The sequence below is a fragment of the Crocodylus siamensis genome, chromosome 5, assembly GCF_052110815.1.
Source record: "Crocodylus siamensis isolate JL-2025a chromosome 5, ASM5211081v1, whole genome shotgun sequence".
Lineage (NCBI taxonomy): Eukaryota > Metazoa > Chordata > Crocodylia > Crocodylidae > Crocodylus > Crocodylus siamensis.
Genome location: NC_143399.1, coordinates 184493894 through 184511605, shown reverse-complemented (window position 1 = coordinate 184511605; position 17712 = coordinate 184493894).

Here is a 17712-nt window from a genome sequence, read left to right as displayed (position 1 = left end):
AACTCCCTGTAGCGCCTCATGACCTGGCTGGGGGTGCTCCGAGCCGTGTCATTGGTGCCCACATGAATAAGGAGCATGGGGTAGTGGTCTGTGGGCTGGAGGAGCTGCGGGATCCTCTCCGCAATGTCTCGGATGCAGGCCCCCGGGAAGCAGCAGACTTCCCGGGCTAAGGGGTTGGGGCGGCAGATTGCCCCCTCGGTGCCCCACAGGATGGAGTCTCCCACAACAAACACCTTTCGCTTTGACTTGGGGAGAGCGGGGCCAGTAGCTGCGGTCGAGCCTGGGTTGCCTGCGGGAGCCGGCAACTGACCAGGCTCTGCCGGGGCTGCAAGAGGTGCGAACCTGTTGCTAAGCTCCGGCGAGGTAGGGGCCTTGGTGCGGTGGGCCTTGGGGCCCTTGACCACTTTGGTCCATGCCCCTGACTGGGCAGAGCAGGAGGTCCCAGAGTCCTCCTTAGTCATGGAGGGAGACGGAGCTCTCCCCTGCGGCTCCCGGGGGAGAAGGGCCTGGCAGTAGGAGTCTATCTCCTGCTCGCAGTCCCTGATGGCACGCAGTCTCTGGACTGTGGCCTGGAGCTCCTCCAGCTGGCGCGCCAGAGACCCCAATAGGGAGCAGACCCTGCAAGGGGAGGTGGCCATGCTCCCAGGCCCCAGAGCCTGAAAAAGGGACAGGCAGCCCCCGCAGCCGAGAGCCATGGGCTCCATCTGGGTGGCCGTCTCTGAGGTGGCCAATAAAGGGGCCACAGAGCCCGAGGGGACCCGAGGGGTGCAGCGCGTGCCCATCCGTGTCATGCCTCTGGTAGGCTGGCTACGGCTGGGGCTGGCTATGGCTGCGGGGGGGTCGCAGGCAGGGTCTCGTGCCCTCCCGCGCCCTCTCCTGCGCGAACTCCGCGCTAACTCGGGCGCCTGTTTGCGCAGCCTGTTCGCGCAGCTCCGTGGGGGGCTGGGCCAAGTAGGGGCCTGGGCGGGGGCTTGACCCGGCCCAGCACCAGGCAGCGGCTTCCTCCCAGCAAGCGAGGAGTTAAACCCTTCCCACCACGAGCCCGCTTACCTCCGGCTGTGCTGGGGGTTGGCAGGGGGCTCGGCGGCTGCTGAGGGGGTGTCTGGGGGGCTTCAGGGGAGCAGGGGTGCAGCAGCCTTTAAAAGGGGTGCTTTAAAAAGAAAAAGGCAGCTTACAGACAGTGGAAACAAGGAGTAGTCACCAAGGAGTAATAAACAAGTGTGACAGAGCAGCTTCAGGGCTCCTTCACTTAAAGGGCTGGAGCAGACAGCCTCCAGGTTTCTGTTGAGGGTGACCATTTTGGAAGAGCTCTGGTATAAGAGCAGGGCAGTCTGTGTGGAGGGCCTGAGGAGGCAGCATCGGGCTGAGCTGCTCTCGCAACACCTTGGAGCTAATTGTGAGTGTATGAGGAAGGAGGAGGCCTCATTGGTCCTGGACAAGACCTGAAACTGCTGGGATAGGAAGGCCTGGAGGTCCTGCCTGTGGTGGGGCAGGACCACTTAAATGCCAGGTTCAAGGAACATCCCAGTGTAAGGAGGGTCAGGGTGCCTAAACCCCTGCCCCAACCTTCAGGTGGACTTTGGGAGCAGCTCAGGGCCAGGCATACAAAGTAGCTGCACCTGAGCCGTGTAGGGTGGTAGACCCTGGAGGTGGGCCAGGCACAGCAGGAGATGCTACCTGAGCCTGCAGAAGTGCTTTACTTCAACCCTGTGTGAGAGTGTGGAGTGGTGGGCCAGGCATGGCAAGCAGAGTGTCACAGAGCCTATGGTGGTGGTCAACCCTGAACTCGAATGGTAGGGTGAAGTAGTGTGGCCCTGAGAGGGGGCAGAGTAGTGAGGCCCGGAATTGGGGCGGTGTTGTGAGAGGCATTTGAGATGTGGGGCCTAGTTTCGAGGCTCTGGAGATGAAGCAGTTAGTCGGGTAGAGTGTTTTGGGGTGCAGTGGTGAGGCCCCAGGCTAGAGGAGGCAGTTGACAAGGCCCAATGTGAGCCACTCAACTGGAGGCCAGGTGCTAGGCCAGATGTGGACGGCCTGGTGTGTGCACCTGTAGGGAGGCCAGATGCTAGGCCTGGAAACATTTGCAAGGATGCTAAGACTTTGAGCTCTGGTGTGGAGTGAGATTCCCACGTGAGACTCCAGAGCTGGAGTCCCAGTTCTACCTAGCTGGAGGAAACATCTGCAAGGTATGGGATACACATAGGGCTGGTTGGAGTGTGCTCATTAGGCCCTTACCATCAACGGTTGATCAAAAGTCAGCCTCCAGCCTATTAACATGAAAACAATAGGACATCAAGGCATGGCAGGTGAAAGAGATGGGCAGTTGGCCCAAGGACAAAAGGAGCAGTCTCCCAACTGGGCTGTGAGTTGGCTCCTTTTGTCACAACAAGTACAGCCTGTATTTGTAGGGAGAGGATAAGGAAGGCAAGGGCGGCAACCGAGATCAGGTTGGCAACCAATATCAAGGACAATAAGTCTTTAAGTATGTAGGAAGCAGGAGGAAGACCAAGGGAAATGTGGGGCCCTTGCAGAAGCTGACAGGACAGCTGAAAACAGACAGCCAGGAGAAAGCTGAACTCTTTAATAAATACTTTGCATTGGTGTTCCTGCATGCAAATGGTGGTTGCCCACCTAGTCGGATACTGGACGGATGTGTGGGGAGGGGAGGGGGGTGATTGCCAACTGTAAGGAGAAGAGAAGCTACAGAAAGGGATCTCCTGCAGGAAAAAAACCCTTCTCAGCATTTACCTTGAAAGATCCAAGGACCACAGGAGACACAAACATCTGGAAAACATACTTCTGAAGTGAATGCCATCTCCGGATTGGTCCACGACACACCATGCTGTCTATTTCTAGTCCTGAAGAGGGGCAGCCCAGGGAAGAGCCTAGCACTGAGAAACACAGCACAGATGGGAACTCCCAGCTCAAAATCATCCGCCAAGAGTGAGGCAGAAAACCGGTTTAGCAGAGAGGGTGAATGGAGAACAGAGGAACCCTGAGGCAGCAGAGGCAGCAATTGTAATGAGAGGGTGAGCACCCACTGCAAACAGGTGACTCACTGGTGCCAAGTAAGTGAGGACTGATAGCAAACAAACAGGGCTGGGGAGTAGCGGCAAGAAGCCAACTGGCCCCAGTGAACTATCAGAAATCAGAGCCAAATTATAGCCACTGGAGCAGTGAGGAACTGTTTAGTTTAACTTCTTTTCTTTTTTTTTTCTTTTTGAATTCCCTGAAAAGAATATCAGGGCTGAGATGGGATAAAGCTGGGGTGTAGGGAATGGTGGAGCTCCATTTTTAGTACCAATAGGTCAGCGTGGAATTTATCTGCTTTTTGAGGTTTTTTTAGTCCATTCTCCCACAAAAAATCTTTCAATAAAAACATCAAAGTAATGGCAGGCAAGATTCTAACAACTGGGACAATATAAAACCCTTTGCCCAAGTAAAGCAGGGGAGAAGACATCATTCTGGAAATGGCATAAGCCTTATAGCACCTATAGCCAACAACTATGAATGGTCAGTGTCAAAATGGTGTGGAAGCTGAATGTCTTCAAGTTGGCAGGACCAGATGGACTACATCCAAGTGTGCTGCGGGAATTGGCTGGAATCATTGTAGGATCATTGGCAAAGGTATCTGAAGACTTGTGGTGCTCAGGAGAGGTCCCAGAAGACTGGAAAAGGGCCAATGTGGTGCAAGTCTTTAAGAAGGGGAGGAGGGAGGATCCGGGAAACTACAGACCAGTCAGTTTGACCTTGATGCTGGGTAACATTTTGGATAAAAGTATCAAGAAGTCCATTTGTGAGAGACTGGCAGAAGGCATGATGCTGAAGGATAGCCAACATGGTTTTGTTGCAGGCAGCTCATGTCTGACCAGCCTTGTCTCCTTCTATGATCCAGTAATGAACTACTTAGATGTGGGAGACACAGTTGATGTCATATTTTAAAAAGGCCTTCTATATGGTCACCCATGACGATAAAAAAACTGGGGGATTTGGGACTGACAGAGTCCGCAGTCATGTGGGTTGGGAACTGGTTAAGGGGGTTGAACTCAGGGAGTATTTGTGGACTGGTCTGTATCATCTTGGTGGGAGGTAGCCAATGGTGTCCTGGAGAGTTCAATTTTTTGCCCCATGCTGTTCAACATCTTTATCAATGACTTAGATAAGGATGTGGCAAATATCCTGGCCAAGTTTGCAGAAGATACTAAGTTATGGGGAAAAGTGGTCATGCTAGAGGATAGGATGTAGATCCAAGCAGATGCGTACAAGCTGGGCAGAGTGGAACCGGATGCAGTTCAATAAGGATAAATGCAGAGTACTTCATCTGGGGAGAAGTAACCTGCAACATAAATATAGGTTAGAAGGAGATGTCCTGGCAAGTACGATGGTTGAATGGGACCTTAAAGTTATGGTTGATCACAGGATGAACATGAGCCTCCAGTGAGATGCTGTAGTCAACACAGCTAATAGCATACTGCCATGCATTAGCTGATGCATTGCGAGCAGGGCTAAGGAAGTGATACTTCCTCTCCACTCGGTGCGGTGAGACCCCAGCTGAAATACTGTGTACAGTTCTGGCTGCTGCACTTCAAAAAAGACATGGAAAATCTTGAAAGGGTCCAGAGAAGGGCAACAAGAATGATTAAAGGCCTGGAGGACAAACCTTATGAGGAAAGACTAAGGGATCTGGGACTGTTCAGGGGAAGATAAGACTGAGGTGGGATTTGGTGGTCATCTGTAAGTATGTAACGGTTGAATATGAGGAGCTGGGAGAAAAGCTGTTCACTAGGGTGCCCCAGCAGAAGATAAAGAGCAATGGCCATAAACTGTTGGTGAATGGTTTCAGGTTAGATGTAAGAAGAACTTCTTTACGGTAATGGTGACGAGAATCTGGAATAGACTTTCCAAGGAGGTGGTGCAGTCACCAACCTTGGAAGTCTTCAAAAGGAGACTGGACAGACACTTTGCTGGGATCATTTGACCCCAGAAGTATTCCTGCCCAGAGCAGGGGGGTTGGACTTAATCTTTTGAGGTCCCTTCCAGCCCTTAATTTCTATGATTTCTATCTTGTGAAGTCTGCAGGGAAACTGGTTCAGTCCAGTTCCCAAAGTTTCAGTTAAACAAATCTGAACAGCACCAATCAGAATATTTATTTATAAGCCAAATATAAATATTGGGTGTGAGCAGGTGGAATCTTCAGGAAGACATTTACAAATCAAGACAATCTGCTGCCAGCCTGCATGCTGGCATCCTCTTCCCTCCTGTGTCTTCCTTTGCTGGTATAGGTGCAAATTTGTATCGTGCTGTTGCAGGTAGCTAGATAGACACAGAGACAGGTGCTGCTTCTTATGCTTTGGATCTATAAACAAATAAGAAGCTGGGTTATAGAGATGTATCATGCCTCATTTTCTAACTTAGGTGGTAGTAATGCTTCACCTGCTAAGAGGAACAAAAGGATCATTGGGAAATGTGATTGTATCTTGACTTGGTATACATGGTAATCAGTAAGAGAACCGTAACTCTCTGTGAATTCTGTGTCTAAGCTGGCAAAGTCCTGTACATAGGCAGGCGGTAGTTTTGTCTCTCAAGTACCTGGGTTTTTATAAAAATTTCATGGTTTGGACACTTTCTGTGTGGGACTAGAATCTGCTACTATCATTGACAAAGGTTTTGCTTAGTCCCTAGTGGTCATCCAGATAAGGGACAAGGTGATGGATCCAGTCCCTCCACAGAAGGCCCACAGATCTGCTGCTACCCTTCACACCAGGGCTGTCCTACCCACATAGGTTCAGCTGTGCTGAGTAATGCTGCCATTCCTTTTAAATGTAGAGGCTTTAATAAGCAAGCACTCACAACATTTGGTAGCCTTAAGACAAGAGTTGATGTATTTAGAGAAATACAGAAATGCTCAGCAATGCCTCAGGTAGGAACTGGTATCCAGTACTGGAGAACATCCATGGGTATGTATGATATCAGTAGGCTTTGTAACTCTCCAGGCAGCATTAGGAGTGGTATTCATTACCTTAATTGTAAGGTTAGGTTGTAAGCAATTATCAAACAAGGAGGTATGTGAAGTACAGGGTTTGGTGAAGCCACAGAAAGAATACTGTATCTTCAAGATGGGAAGCATAGGTATATTCAGGCCTAAAAAGCAACTGGAACCACAGATGCTTTAGGAGCCGGCAGCTATGTAAGAGCTGTTTACTTTGTGACCTCTTAGCATAGGTTTCATAGTTTCATAGTTGGTAGGGTTCTAGATTCATAGATTCATAGATGCTAGGGTCGGAAGGGACCTCAATAGATCATCGAGTCCGACCCCCTGCCTAGGCAGGAAAGAGTGCTGGGTTCAGATGACCCCAACCAGATGCTCATCCAGTCTTCTTTTGAAGATGCCCAGGGTAGGGGAGAGCACCACCTCCCTTGGGAGCCCATTCCAGATTTTGGCCACTCTAACTGTAAAGAAGTTCTTCCTAATGTCCAATCTAAATCTGCTCTTTGCTAGCTTATGGCTATTATTTCTTGTAACCTCCAGGGCACCTTGGTGAGCAGAGCCTCACCAATTCCCTTCTGCGCCCCCATGATGAATTTATAGGCAGCCACAAGGTCACCTCTCAACCTTCTCCTACGGAGGCTGAAGAGGTCCAGGTGCCCTAGTCTCACCACATAGGACTTGGCCTGCAAGCCCTTAACCATACGTGTGGCCCTTCTCTGGACCCTCTCCAGGTTATCCACATCCCTCTTGCAGTGTGGTGCCCAAAACTGGACTCAGTATTCCAACTGCAGTCTGACCAGTGCCCGATAGAGGGGAGGTATCACCTCCTTGCTTCTGTTTGTCATGCATCTGCTGATGCACAATAAAGTAGCATTAGCTTTGCTGATGACCTTGACATACTGACCACTCATGTTCATCTTGGAGTCCACTAGGACTCTGAAATCCCTTTCTGCTTCTGTGCTGCCAAGCAGGTCATTTCCTAGGCAGCAGGTATGCTGGACATTTTTCCTCCCTAGGTGCAGCACTTTGCATTTCTCCTTGTTAAATCACAAGAACACCTCACCAGGGTTAGAAGGGACCTGAGCAGATCATCAAGTTCGACCCCCTGCCATGGCAGAAAAGAGTACTGGGGTCAAATGACCCCAGCAAGGTGTTCATTCAGCCTCCTTTTAAAGACCCCCCCAGGGTAGGAGCCAGCACCACTTCTCTTGGAAGTTGGTTCCAGATCCTAGCCACCCTGACCATGAAGTAGCGCTTCCTGATATCTAGTCTGAATCTACCCTTTGCCAGCTTGTGACCGTTATTCCTGGTCACTTTTTGGGGGAACAGGGACTTCCCCAATGCCTGCTGATTCTCCCTGACTAATTTGTAACAGGCCACTTGATCTCCCCTCAGCCTTCCCTTGTGGAGGCTGAACAGGTTCAGGTCCCGTAGCCTCTCCTCGTAGGGCCTGCCCTGCTGCCCCCGATCATGGACAGGTAGGATAGTGCATGCATGAGGAAAACTGAAAATGGTTATTTACTGCAACAGAGTAAAACCATATAGGGTAGGATCCTGTGGAAAACTTGTCTTGATAGGGGAGGAGAGCTAATGGTGAGATTAAGAATTAAAACATATGTAAAAAGGAAAGAAAATAGAAATAACTAAATATTCTAGCAAAGGATAAAAGAAGCTGCTGTGAAGTGGCTGATCCTGGTTGGTGCATTATACATGGGTGACATCTTGTATCTCACAGAAACTTGTGGAATCCTCCTCTGGTGCTCCTTTCTTGTAACAGGCCCCTACTTCAGAGTGTCTAATAAAGATCTATGAGCAGTTGAACCTTTTTATTCAGCCCTTACTAGATGACATCACCTCAATAAGCTCTGATTTATTTTGTTAATGGTACGGCCAAACCACGTTTTGCCAATCCAGATGTCTACCATGTAAGTGTCCCTATACTTAGGTTAGATTATGCTGTTAAAAATTCTGATGTTCAGGATGTGATCAATAATCTGTCAGTTTAATTTGCTACTAGTTTAGCAACCTCATATCGGCTGTAATCCTTTGTGTATCTGAGGTTGTAATATATCACTGGTTTCATCTGAAGACTTACAGTAAAACCCTCTGATCTATTATTGTATTATAATCTGATGTAAAACACAAAGAAAAGTGATGTATGGCAAGAATGATGATTTTAAGACACACAAAAAAATTCTCCCTGTGAAAAAGCCTTTTACAAGTTGTTGATTAATTACAAGAAGAATGGTAAGGGTCAGAGGGAAACTTGTATAGCCAAAGGAATTCAGAATTAAAAGAAGAGTTGTTTTTTCAGAAAGGTTTCAAATGACAGACTGACTATAATTCTTGTACACATACATCATATTTATCAATGCTGTTGAAGTAAATGACACCTTTGCATGTAAATGTGGAGGCAGAATTTGAGCCTAGATAAACTGATTAGCATTGACAAAACACAAGATGAGAATCAAAAAATGCATGGCCCACTCTGAAAGCCCACTAATTCTTTAGCTCCCTCTCTACTCCACAGTTTGTTCTCTAATGCTGTGTTTGCTATTCCTGAGCATATTTTCAACATTTGTCAGACCTTTCACAGATCTGAATTTTTGTGATGCTGCATGGTATTTGGAGAAAGGCCCTGCCTTGGTGACAGACTAGAAATGAATTTAGGTGCCTAGGCAGACAATGTTCTTTGAGTGCCTAGGTATTTTCAAATGCAACCAGATAGCTCACCTAAGGGAGGCTTTGAAAATCCCACTGGTAGCTACCTGCATCTTTGACACCTGTATTCCTTTGTTACTATGTCAATTATGTTTTGCACTCAATGCCTGTGTCTCATTCCATCTGGAAGTAGGACCCCTAGGTATTTTTCATTCTGGGGTTTGCCTAAGTGTAATGCTCTTGTTCATGTGTTGCTCATCCCCTGTCTTCAACATTTTTTCTGCTCGAGCTACATTTCTGTAGCCATATTCTTTTTTTTTCTTGCTTTCCCTGTAAAGGCTTTTGTTTGCTCGTCTGTTACACAAATCAACAGAATGAACAAACACACTCCTACAGTACCCCAAGTGATAAGCCCTATGACACCCTCAGAGGGCATTAGGGCATCACAAAGAGACCTTCCAAGCAGCATTATAATAACTTTGATGGTTAGGAATAGGAGTCATTTCCCCGTAAACCTGATCCAACAAATCAAGCGTGAAATTCCCCTGTCTCTCTAGCTCCTGCTTTTGTTGGCAGGAAAGTTCATCCGGTAACATAAGTTGCTGCAGAACACAACGCAGTAGGAACAGATTGTTTGGGGGGTGATTATGATACCAACAATAAGAGGAAAACTTCCATGACTAGGCAAAGCAGCGTGTGAAGAAAGATGCATAAAGCAAATCACCACACATAACAAGCAAGTCAGGAGAAAGGCAGCCCATGGTATTTATTTCCTGCCCATATCCCAGGACATAGGAAAAGGTCTCAGCCTTTCCCCATGACACCATAAAGTTTGTCTAGTGCAGGCTGTTCAACTGGCAGCTCAGGCTGCACTCAGTCTTGCAGGCTCCTGGCATGTCTTCCCCTCTCCCCTCTCTTGTTGCTCCTGCTGTGGTAGCCAGGCTTTTCAGGCTCCGCTGCCTTCCTCTAGGTCCTGCTCCTGCTCCTGCTCCTGCTCCTGTGGGAGGGGTGGCACAGTGGGAGTGGGCCATGGTACACTTGCTGCATGGTAAAGGAGAGGCCTGGGCTTTTCGTGAGAGAGGCAGGAGCCAGTCCAGACATTAAGGAGCCAGCCTGCAGGCAGGCATATGGCTGGGAGTGGAAATTAGACAGGTGCTACATGAGGGAGCTGGGCTGCCTTTGCACCAGGCAGGGGCTAGGAGCAAGGGGGGCCCTGTCCACATAGCACATGTGGCTGGGAGCAGATGGGGTGGGGCTGGGAGGGACCTTAAAAGCCACAGAGCCAAGAGAGGAAGGGGAACCTGGCTGCCTGTGCTCTGCATGCAGCAGGGCTTGGGGAATATGCTAGGTTGCCTGTATGGTGGGGGAGTCCAGGGGGCGGGAGTACCCTTGTGGCAAGCAGCTCTTGGTCTGCAGCCTGCATGTTGTCTGACCCCTGCTGGGACAATGTGCCCAGCTGCCCAGAAACCAGATGGTCCTGTTCCGGTGCATTTTTGGTAGTATGTTGCTGATGCCTGATGTTGCTGCCTCTTAATGTCTTTAGTAAAGGACATTCAGTTAGGAGTTTGACTGGTACTCCCTGTGTCAGGTATTAGGTGTTTCTTCAGTCTGGCACATCTTAAAGGGAGGCTGAATTGGAGTCTCCACTGCTCACCAAATCTTGGGCACAACTTACCTGGAAAATAATGGCTTGGCCCATCCACTACAGAGCCCGTTAGTCTCCAAGGAAGCTTGCATCTTTGTGTTAGAAATGAAGTATTGTTATAATATTGTTAGAAATGGAGTGTTGTTAGAAATGCACAGCTTGCATCTCGTACCTGATAAGAAAAAAAAACACTGCCAAGGACTTTTTTCCTTGGCCAGCCTTGCCACAGTTCTTCTTATACTAAATCACACACTCCCCCAGCCTCCCCCTAGCTTTTCTCATGCAGATTAAAGAAGCTGGAATTCAACTGACTGTGTCCTTGAAAGGGGGGGGATTTAAATTCTTGGTGACCTAAAGAACTTTCTGAGCATGCGCAATTAGCTGATGCATATTTACTTCTCCGCCCTGCATACTTAAGTAGTTAATTATAATGAACATGCGATGGATGTAGTAACGTAACCACAGACAAGGTTCTTTGGGTAAATGTGATATCTTTTATTAGACCAACTAAATAGTTGGAAAAATTGTTCTTTGCAAGCTTTCAGGCACAAACACCCTTCTTCAGGCATAGGGAGAGTCTGTTGGTGTTTGTGTGTTCTCCTGGATGGAATAGAAGCCAATATGCAAAATGCAGGTCTGTGAAAATGCAAATGCGTGGCAGTGAGGATCAGAGGAATGGGAGACAATAGATGTGAGACAGGTAAGGGGAAGGGGAAGGGGAATGTTGACCTGGTGATAGAATGTAGCTGGTAAAATGCAGAGAGGTTACCTGGGGTTATCGGATGGCAGGCAGGTTATAATGTGCCATAAATCCAATGTCTATATTTAGTCCATGATTTTTTGTATCCAGTAGATTTATGAAGTGAAGTTTGTAGGCTTGTCTATGAAAGGTGTTTTGTAAATTCCCTTTGAGGATTAGAACTGAGAGATTGGAGAGAGAGTGGTTGTCTTGTGAGAAGTGTGCACCCACAGGTAATTGGGTATTTTTGTCTTTGATAGATTTTAGGTGTGCATTCATTCTGGTATGCAGTTGTTGTTTGGTTTCTCCTACATATTTTCCATCAGGGCATTTAGTGCACTGGATGAGATATATTACATTTCTGGAGGTGCAGGTGTAAGATCCAGGAATGGTGATGGTTCTGTTGTGGGGTGTAGTTATTGTGGGAGTGGTGGAGATGTGTTGGCAGGTTTTACATTTCTTGTCCTGCATATGGTCTGGATCCATTTGGTGTGTTTTGGGCCATAGGAAGTTTGCTTCTGGTGATGAGGTTGGTGAGGTTCAGTGCTTGTTTAAAGGCTAGGATGGGTGGTTCTGGGAAGATCTCTTTAAGAATTGGGTCTTCTTCTAGTATGGGTTGCAATTGTTTGAGGATTTTCCATATAGGTTCCAGGGAGGGATGGTATGTCATAACTAATGGTGTGCAATTCATGGGGATTTTCTTTTTGTACTGCAGCAATTCTTCATGTGGTATCTGAGTGGCTCTTTCAAAAGTATGATCTATCTCTCTGGAGGAGTGTCCTTGTTGGGTGAAAGCCCTTTTGAGATTTGTGAGGTGATGATCGTGGGTATTCTCCTCAGTGCAAATTTGGTGGTATCAGAGGGCTTGGCTGTATATTACAGCTTTCTTGGTGTGTTTAGGGTGATTGCTGGTTCTGTGCAGATATGTATGTTGGTCCATGGGTTTCTTGTATATGGTGGTTTGTATTTTACCATTCTGGATATTGATCATAGTGTCTAAAAAGGAAATGTTGGTGCTGGAGTATTCAAGAGAGAGTCTGATGGAGGGGTGATGATTATTGAATTTGTGATGGAAATCAATCAGAGATTGCAGGTTTTGGTCCAAATGATGAAGATGTCATCTATATATCTTAGGTATAGCATGGGTTTGATGGTGCAGTTCTTGAGGAATTCTTCTTCCAGGTGGCCCATAAAAAGGTTGGCATATTGTGGGGCCATTTTGGTGCCCATAGCTGTGCCCATGGTCTGGAGGAAGTGTTGGTTATTGAAAGTGAAGTTGTTGTGTGGGGATGAAGTATAAATTCAGTAATATCTTTAGGTCTGTACTCTGAGTTGTAATCTTGCTCTTGTAGATATGTAAAGCAGGCTTGGATGCCATCCTGGTGTGGGATGTTGGTATATAAGCTGGTAATATCCATGGTGGCTAGGAGTGTATTGCTGGGAAGGTGGTCTATGTTTTTAAGTTTTTGTAGAAAGTCTGTTGTGTCTTGGACAAAACTCACTCTTTGGGTGACAAGAGGTTTTAGGATGGATTTCAATGAAACCTGATATTTCCTCAGTTAGGGTTCCATGGTTGGATATTATAGGTCTGCCTGGGTTCCCTTGTTTGTGGATTTTAGGGAGCATGTAAAAAGTCCCTGGTTGGGTAGTGGGGGATCAAGTTCTGTAGTTTTTCTTGTAGTTCAGATGGAAATGATTTGATGGTGGTTTTGAGTTTTAAGGTGAAAAGGGAAGTTGGATCTTCCTCTAGTTTTTGTAGTACTTCAGTTTCATCAGTTATGAGGTTGGAATGTTGTGCTGGAATATTGGTGTTGTTTCTCTGATGGTTGTTTGTAGCTAGGAAAGTTGTTCTTGTAGAAATTGGTTCCATTTCTTCTTTTTATGTTGGATGGATGTTGTAAAAAAAATCTTTGGGTGTCTCTTGTATACGCTGTATAATGTTTAGGAAGATATCTGGATGTATCTCTTTTAAGTTGTTGCAGTGTGTGTTGATGTCCTTCGAGTTGATCTTTTCTTCTGACAATTGCTTTTCTACAGATGCTGTGTCTAAGCCCACTGGGAATGCAACTCGAAGATAGGAATACGTTTCTAGGAACCACTGTCCTGAGTCCTCATTGTGCTTGACTTCCAACACCTTGGCCCTTGGGTAATCATGGACACCTGTGCAAACTGGGTTGTAGACACTATAGTTCTGTTCTGGTAGCACTTTTCATTTAGGTGGCATCAGGATAACACCGTGGTGGACAATTAACTTCTGTATTTGTAATATTTACCCTTCATAGAAATTCTCCTCTACCATGCTCTCAGCTGTGAAATGTATCATCCCTCTTTTCTTTCAAGTTGACTACCAAGCAATGTTATGTCCTTATGCTGCTGTTGAAATAGAAATCTTGTGAGAGGTGAGGAAAAGCAATTCCTCTAATGTCAACCTGTTCATTTTTTCAAAGATTTTTGCTGAGGTAGCACACTTGCACACAGTGTTAGGAACAGTCCTGTGGCAAGAACAGCAGCACCAAATTAAATGGCAACAAGAGTGATAAGCACAAGAAGGAAGTCAGCATTGGCTCTTCTCAGAATGCTTGTACCTAACCTTCCACCTAATCACTCGTGGTGGAGTGGGGCTGGGGCTCGTACCTTATCTTCCCCCTAAACCAGAAGCCTGGAATGGAAAAGGGTGCGTGTCCCCTTCCCCACCCAGTTTTCTATAAGTACTAAAGGCCAAATTCATACCTGGCACAGGCAGGCTGACCCCATCACCAGCCAAGGCTGCCTCTGTTACCCAGTGATTCTAGTTTGGACCTGTAACTGTTATGCATAGAGGGAGGAACTCCTGACTGCAGAGAACCTGCACCAGATGTACGTGTTTATTAAGTCACATTTAATCCTATGATGAGGGCCTAAGTGTTGCACAGACCTCAGATAAGCTCTCCAATAAAGCTTAAGTTTCACTAATTTGTCGCTGTTTCAATTCCTCCACTGACTGGTTTTGTCCAATATATTCTCCTTCCGTAAGGCCAGGTGGTGGGAAAGAGGGGAGAGTTCTGAAAAAAAGACTGCTTCCTGAGAGAGTATATCTTGCTAATTAAGACAACCATTATCTCATTGGGAAAATCAGGCAGAATGGTTGATAAAAGTTACTGGTATGTTTTTCTTCAGCAATCTCACAGAAAATAACAGCAGGTGGCGATGTGACACACCGAGCCTATTCCAGGAAAGGGCAGGCTCTGGAATGCTCCAACTTTTTGCTTGTCAATTCCTATCCATACTTCCTGGTTACTTGGGACAATTAATTACAACTTTCTGTAGATCTATGTTACAATCTTTTCCACACTCTTCCAAACTGGTGTTTAGGTCTCCTGAACATTTATAAGCTTGTTTCTTAACTTTCATATGAAAAAGAATTTTGAAGGGATATTGCAATTGAAAAATCCCATAACTCCCCGAAAATGTTCCATCTAATCTCATTATAAACAGCAACCCTGTAGTGACTATAATTGAAACTTAGAGGAAATGCCATTTTTCTCTTTCTTCAGCTTGCTTACTTCATCTATAGTCACTGCTTGTTCCATACAGAATATTAATCACTTTCTCCTGTTGCTCCCATGGGGAAAATGCCATTTTAAATCCACAGGAATTGGTAGGGACACAGGTATTACTGGAAACTGTACTCCTACATTTCAAGTTGAAAAATTTCCTTTAGTCCCAAGTTTTCTCACTTTCAAAAGCTTTGTAATTACAGAATAATAACAACCCAATTTTAATAATTTATTATATTAATTTATTGTAATAATAATTTTATTTACAGATATTTAAATAAATTCTTCCAATGTGTTACTTTACAGTGAGCCCAGTAATGCCCTACGACAGGTATGTGGAAGAAAGAAGCTTCATAAATGTCCACTTGGAAATTTCTTTTCATTATTCATTTGGGAGACTAAGGGCAAGAAGTGGCAGGAATCTAACCTCTCAAACACAAACAGCTCATAGGAGCTATTGGAGGCAAAGAGATACTTGTGTATGCATTTAATTTTTTCACTTACTCAGGTCTTCTTGATAACATGGCTCTGATGCTGCCATCCTCTAACAAAGCCCCTTCCTGGCCAGTACTTCTCAGGTCACTGAGTCCTGTACCTGTCTGCATTCACATGCAGCCATTTACCTAAAGAGTCTGCAACATTGTCTACCCCAAGCCTTCACATACCCGCAGCTGCAAAGCCCCTTAAAATCCAAAAAACCTTACAACATACAACAGGCAAAAAGCAGGGAAAACAAAAATCCTGCCATTGTCCTGCCACAGCAATGGCAGAGAAGTTGCTGATTAATATGCTCAGATAATTCTAAGGAGAAGATTGTGTCCCTGGTTACAGAGGAAGGCAACATGTCTCACCCCATACTTGCCCATATGACCTGGGAGATAAATTTGTTTCTTGCTCCAAATCCGGTGATCAGTTTGCAGAAGAGCAAGACCCTCTAGTCAGGTCCCTAAGAGTTCTCCATCGGCTCACCCCAATCCCTCCAGAATCCCATAGGAGCAGGGTATAACCAAGTCAGCAAATCAATGCTGACTTGTTCACTAGACTGGCCCACAGGTTTGGTGACTGTAAAGATGGTAGAGAGGTGCTGTCCTACTGGTTCTAGCCACACTCCACCACTTTCTAAATTAAAGAAGCCACCTTCTGTGAAGCACCTAAATAGGAAAATACTGGGGAGGCATGGGGAGTGTGTTAGAGCCAGCCTCCCTTGTTACATACCATCCCATGCTAGAACTACTAGCTTTTGCTGCCCTCCATTTGTGAGAACAAAGGGGACCATGAGAATCACTGTCTGTGAATGAAGAACAACCCTAAACAACCTAAATTATTTATATGTCTTATTCTCTACAGCAGCTCATGTCTCCTACTCTCTGGTCAAAGAAAGGTAGTGGAGTCTGGGTTGCATAAGGAGGTTATAAATTTTTCAGAAAGGAGTGCATAAAGGTTACAGATTTCACAGGCTTTTTCCTGTGGACTTCTTTGTCTCTTGGCCTGACCACATTTTATAAAATCTTCACATCTCATAATAAATTCCCAGTTTCACAAATAAATAATAGAAAAACTTCAGAATCACTCAAAGGCATCTATCCCAGCTGAGAAGGAGTGCACAGAAAAAATATGCAATTTCTATTCCAAGCTGATTTTGTAATAAGGCATCTGAATATTAACAATAAAACATCTTTTCTTTAACTTTATTAAAAAATCATTTTAAAGGGGAACCCCCCCAAGAGTTAATGGTGCAAGGCGGAATCAAAATAAAACGTATTCTGGAAGAATATATCACTTTACCTCTGTGTCACAGTTGGTGCTCTGTAATTTGAACCACTTACCCCCAGATGAAAACCTGGTTGTCTCTATTAAAAAGTCTGTAACAACACATATCTGTGCTAGAACAGTGTCCTTGAGTTCCTTCATTAACTTTCAAGTGTGTGGTATTGAAGGCATATGGTAAAGGGGAAAGAGGGCACTGTGTGCTTTCATCTTTTTATTCCCTGCCTGACTTCATAAAGCTATCGACTCTGTCAAATCTTACCTCTCTTGGGAGCCTCAGGGCACTTCTGAAAGACTTTACAATCCTCCCTTTGAACTTCTGGGTTCATCTATGTTTTATTTTCTTTTGAAATAGCAGGTAGGGAATTAGCTGCTCTCTTTTGTAACTTCCTCTTGCTTTTCTCCTTTCTGGGAGACAGGGAGGGATGTTTTTTCACAGAAAGGTGCAAAGTGATGGCTGCACAATCTCTACTGGTTTCGATGGGAGTTGAAGCCAGGCAACTCTTTGAAAAAGTAGCTGAAGGTAGTCATTAACAATACTGTATGTGGGGCTTAAAGATGCATGCTACATTACATAACATGCAGAGGCCATATTATTCAAAACAGTGGGTCTGCCTTTAAAACTCAAGGCTATGGGTAACTCAAGTAGTTTACAGACAATACCTTGCGGTCTACTAATTTGATCTAAGGTTTGCAACTCAAGTAGCAAACAGCTGATAAAGAATCCTCTCTCTAAACCAGGCATGTCAAAAATGCAGCCTGTGAGCCATGTCATTTCACCCATGGAGCTCCGAAAGAGCTGGGAATTCAGGGGCAGGGTGGGCAGGAGCAGGGCCCACTGCCAAATTCCAGGTACAGAGCTTCATTGGGGACATGTTTTGATGGTAGCTGGCTGAGTGACAGCTGCATTCATTACTGTGGCTCCTAAGTCAACACGGCCTGTTTGCCCTACCACTACTGCTGAATGCACAGTGGTGCTGTAGTACACCCTGCTGAGAGAGGGAGGTCGGGACCTAGCCCACAAGCCCTGTTATTCTGACGTTGTCCCCGGGGCTAAGTGAGTTAGACATCCCTACTGTAGACAAATTCTGGTGGTTGGATAGTGAATGTAGCATTTGACAGCTGTAAGTCCCTGTGGTGTTCATTCTTTTTCTGACTGGGAGCATATGCAATGTGAGACACATTTATGGCAGGCTCATAAATAACTGCCAGATGTTACTCTACTGTTTGCAAACTCTTATAAAATAACTTGTAGTATTAAAAAGAACACAAAAAACAAAACAAAAATCCATAAATACGTTTGCATTTGAACCGAGACGTCAGAAATTGGACTTCTGATTCCCATTTTTTGCCAGCTACAGTGCAGGATTCAATGACT